Here is a 5,596-nt window from a genome sequence, read left to right as displayed (position 1 = left end):
TGGACACTGCCAAACCCACCACTAAACCATGTCCCTAAGAGCCACATCTACATGACACCAGGAATGGGGATTCAACCACTTCCCTGGGCAGCCTGTTCAAATGCCCAATAACGCTTGATGAAAACAGGTGACTGGCAGTTTATCGGGAATAATAAAATACACAGAATCACCATGCCTTAATTTTTGTTATTCATTTTGATTTGCCAGACTATGGTGGTTTGAGATATTGGGTCAGAGCGTGGTGAGAAATGGAAGAGAAAATATAGGAAGAACACAGTGTTAGAGGAACAAACAAAAGAACATGAATAGAAACACAGAGCATGATAGGATTGCTTACTAAACCCAAATTAAACTCCCAGGTGATGTTCCTAAATGAGAATCCTAAACATGGGGCTGGGGATCAGCAGAGATCCTGAAAATCCTTGGTGCTCTAAAATGAGGGCAAGTCCTCTCTTTTGTGGCAGGGTCCAGCATCAGCCAGACGACAGCAGGGAAGTTCTTGCTCCTGTTGGGCTCTGCTCAGCCCAGGCTGTACTGAGAGCTACTTATCATGGAGTCCAAAATCAGGGCTCAACTCAAACCCCATCACCCTGAACTTATAGGGACAGAAGGATATAATAGAAGAGCTGCTGGTGGATTTGATGCTTTCTTTAATCCAAGGTGTTTTGCATAGATTACTACAGCTGAACTAGGGCACTTTTCTGCACAGAACATCTTCTTCCATTTATTTTCCCTCTGGCTGCTTTGGTAAAGAAGTAAAAGGGTAAATAAACAGACTCAAGCAAGTTCCTGGATAACTGAGGGTACTTCTAAGTAAACTTTTAAAACTAATACTTCATTTTAAAACCATACACAGATGTATAATTGCTTTCTATTATATATTTACATACATATTCTTTCCTTAGTTGTTTTCTGGTTTGGTTTGATTGAATGTGTTTTTTCTGACTATGATACACCTTGTGCTGTCTTTCTGATGGAATACTTTAGCAAGCTGTTACTTTAAGATCTGCAGCAGCTATAGAAAGGAGCTTTGCACCTGCACTCTCCTCAAAAAGGGTTTTGCTGTTTTTTGGAGTTTGCATGTTTGTAATTTGAAAGTGCTTGTAGCGCTTTCAAAAAGTCTTCTGAGCCAACAGATTGAACAACTCTGCTTTAAGTGCTGATAAACTATCTGCCAGTGTTTAGGTGAAAAGAACCAGAATTGCTAGACGGAGCTTTATCAATGCAAAGGTTTAAAAGACAAGTTTCCTCAAGCAGAAGTTGAACAACTCAACAAGCGCAAAGCACTTTCTTGCAGCCGCACAGCCACTGCCATTCCTCTTTAGGGACAGTGACAAAGGACCACTGGTCTTTTCTCATGCTCGCAGGGGCCACCTCGGCCCCCAGGGGAACAGGAGGGTTCCCGGAGAAGAAAGGCGAGCTGAAGGGGAAGGTGGCTAGATGGCAGCAGAGCCCCAGGGAGCAGCAGCAGCGGCTGCATGGAGAGAACCTTCCTGGGGAGATGATTCCCGAGGGACGGGCAATTGGGCTGCTAGAGGGAGAAACGACAGAAAAAACGAGCTGTCTCAAATTTAGCATTTGGGAATGCTAAATATAGGGCCAAAGAATTTGGTTTCTGTGCCGGTTCAACATAAATTCCCAGCTCTCGCCGTGTTATTGCTGACAGCAAAGTTGGAGAAGTTACATGGTAGCAAAGGAAGGAAAGCAAATAGTTATTTATATCAGAAATTATGTTTCAATTGTACTTGTACAAAATGAACCCCATTTAAATTTTTCTTGGCCCTTTATGGAAAAGTAGATTAAAGGTCTATATCCTTGGACTGACAGTCATAGGCAGGCAAAATGTAACCAAACTGTCATGGTTTAACCCCAACTGGCAACTAATCCCCACACAGCCACTCACTCACTCTCCCTGCCATGGGAAGGGGGATAGAATCAGAAAGCTATAAGTGAGAAAACTCACAGGTTGAGATAAAGAGAATTTAATAGGAGAGATAAATAAAGATAATTTAGGAGAGATAAATAAAATAAAAATAAAAATAAAATACAATAAAAATTAAATAGGAGAGATAAATAAAGAGAATTAAATAGAATTTAAGAGAATAAGCAAAAGCCCTGCATGCAAGCAAAACAAACCAAGGGATTCATTCACCCCTTCCCATCAGCACGTGTTCAGCCATCCCCAGGAAAGTTGGGCTCCATCATGTGTAATGGTTACTTTGGAAGACAAATGCCATAATTCCGAACGTTCCCTTTTCCTTCTTCCCTCTCCCACTTCATATGCTGAGCATGAGCTCACATGGTGTGGAACATCCCTTTGGTCAGTTGGGGTCAGTTGTTCCAGCTCTTACCCCTCCCTGCCCACTCGCTGGTGGGTGATGTGAGCAGCACCAAAGGCCTTGACGCTGTGTAAGCCTTGCCAAGCAGTAACTAAAACATCCCTGTGTTATCAGCCCTGTTTCCAGCACAAATCTAAAACATAACCCCATACCAGCTACTATGAACAAAATTAATGCTATTGTGGCCAAAACCAGCACACAAACCCAGCAGGATTCTCTGTGTGACTCTGCCACTGAGTCGCTATGGAAACATTAGAAGATCCTGGATCTCTTCCCTTCCCAGCTCTCACCTGCAGTTCCCAGTTCTTTGTCAAGCACTTTGACATGCTGAGTTACTGGCATTACACAAGTGACAGTAATTGCAATAGACTTGATGGTCTTTAACGAAGCACAATCTGTTCAGCAGTGAAAATGAATCAACCAGATTTAAAATTTCAACTTAAATCATCTGTAGAACCAGGTTAACCCAGCAAATAAGTTCTGATACGTTCTTGTTTCTTCCTATGGAGAATAAATCAGTTGGTAAAGGTCTATAGAAGTTAAAAAAGAAAAGAAGGCATTTCACACAGCAGTACAGGAAAGACTTTGCTTAGTATTGTTATCCTGTTTCCCTGAAAACAAGAGCTACCCTGAAAATAAGGCCCAGTATGATTTTCCAGACTTTTTGAGGATGCTCGAAATATAAGCCCTACTCCAAAAATAAGCCCTAGTTACAGTTTATAAAAGAAATCAATTTAAATAGTGTCCAGGGAGCTATACATGTAAAAAAATAATAAGTTTTGGAGAAAGATTAATATAAGATCCTGTCTTATTTTCAGGAAAAAAGGATAGGGTTTATTTTCAAGGTAGGTCTTGTTTTTGGGGAAATGGGGCAGATGTTTCTCTGTGTATAACCTCAACTCATCTAGAGTTGTATTTCTTCATCTCCCCTGTGTCATTCACATCTATGATACACAAATGCATTGGTAGCCAGAAGTGGAAGAAGTTTCCCAGTAAACAAACTTATCTGTCCATGGATATTCACACGTGTGCCACGGCCTTTAGTGGAAACACCATTTTAAAAACACCTTTGCTCTTCTCTAAACACGGTGCACGTTGAGGTGCATTTTTAGATGCGGGTGTCAAAGTATTCAAATAAAAGGTGCAAAGAGAGACATATCGAGTGCCCTTTGATCAACAGGCACAGAAAGGTGACAGTTCTGGCCAAGAAAACCAGAAAAGCCACCCATGATAACAGGTCTATGAGCTCTCACAGATCTCAGGTTTGTTTAGGATTTTGCGGCGTTTTTGACAAGTGAAAGCTGGATTATTTATGCAATTGGGGATTCTTGTAAAGCAGCAGGTAGGGAATATATAAGGCTACTGCTGATTTCCTATGTGCCTACAAAACCATCAGAAGATAAAAGTCAAGAAGCTTTAAGAGCTGACTGAGACTTGGTCACCAGCAGTACAGACAGCATTTGGACCTGTAGTCACCGAGCTTTGTACAGCACCGCTAGTTACTGTCTTACTGAGAACAAAATTACTTTGCTATTTTTAAATAACACTGTCTTTTGCCAACTGTTTAATCTATTAGATGCTGATTTTCTGCTTTAAATACTGAGAGCTTTGTTAAAGATAAGACCAGTAATGTTTAAACTTATCATTTTAATACATGAAAATGCATAGGTATTGCTTACGGGGCATTCCTGTTGGGTATAGCGTTTGAATGTCACTGAAAATAGTCAAACTCTAGTATTTTAAGCAAAGAACAGTAACAGGTGATGTAACAAAAGCACAGGGCACCAAACGTTGTCTTATGTCAAGAGATTAAGATTTGGCTCAGTATTCTTAAACCAAATCAATGGGGATGCATTTGACAATGTTTTCAAACAACCCACTAAGATCCAATTTAATACTAATAAAGCCACTAGGATCAAAAGTGGTGAAGGAGAGGTTAAATATTTGTAACAGACCTTACTACATTGAGAACAACTGCCCATTCATTTAAAATCAGTGGGCCCAAATGTAATTTCATTTGCTTTGGATTAACTTTGGAATAATGCCACAGAGGTCAATGGAATTAAACCAGTATTAAAAATAAAAGAACACGAGATCAGGATCTCATTGAGCTGTGTTCTGTTTGAAATATTCTTCTACCATTCCATCTGTGAGCAGGATGATTTGCATTTTTTTGTAAAGGAATTTCAAATGTTTTAATGGTTTTGTACACCACTAAGCATGAACGTAATAAAACTATCTTAATCTTGCAGACTGCGATAATTTTAAACCACGTATGAGGGAAGTAATGCTTTCCTTTAACAAAATTTTGAGAGTTTAGACAAAGTGTTGTTAGTGTAAAAGTGGATGCGGTTTTTAAAACACATATAAAAATACCATTATTTTGCCCTCAGTGACATCCCTATGTTTTCACACAGTTGTCCTTCCAAAGCAATCTTTAAATCAGCCAAACCATGCAAACAAGCATCAACCTACTTCTGAATTGTGCACTATGTCCAACCGTTCACGGTCACATCCATGGAGGCTGCCAAAAAGATGCTACAACAGATTCATTTTAACAGAGCTTAATGATCAATTCCTATAGAATAGGTGACAGGAAGGAGATGATTTGTTAAAGTGTGGCATTCCCACCCCTCAAAGTACTCACCAAACAGATGAAATTTGTGTGTGTTTGAAATCTTCAGGATGAAATAAGTTTATCTGAAGAGCACAGACTGATTTGCCAGTTTGCCTCCACATGTAATAGAGACACAATCAAGGGAGCAGGAGAGAAGAGTGAACTCAAGCCCTCTCGTAAAAAGGCGCTAATCATTAACAGTAATCATCTGTGGTATGAATAATTCACAGTTTCACAGGAATTTTGCATTAACAATAATTACATTACTTCTTCCCTCTCCAAGATTGTCTCATATTCTTTTCTGTATCGCCTCTAAAGATTGCAGAGCTCGCTCAAGTAAGCCCGACCATGATATTCCAGCAAAGCAATCAGCAGTGTTGGGGAAGAAGGAGCAGCAAACAAACCTTGGTGCTATTGCATAGCTGGTCACTGGGTGCTACACAGAGGGAAGTACCAATTGTAAAGCCTAAGGCAACATCCAAAAGGTCAGGAAGAAATAGCTTTTGTGTCAAGTAGTGTGAAACTGTTGAGTTATTTTATGACCATTGGAATTCGCCAGAACTAGAAAATGTAACCCCCAAAATCTCAGGTAGTTTGATATTCCAGAGCAATTTTTAAATTGCTACATGAAAAGGTATTA

The sequence above is a fragment of the Columba livia genome, chromosome 14 (genome assembly GCF_036013475.1).
Source record: "Columba livia isolate bColLiv1 breed racing homer chromosome 14, bColLiv1.pat.W.v2, whole genome shotgun sequence".
Lineage (NCBI taxonomy): Eukaryota > Metazoa > Chordata > Aves > Columbiformes > Columbidae > Columba > Columba livia.
This window is presented reverse-complemented; position numbering follows the sequence as displayed.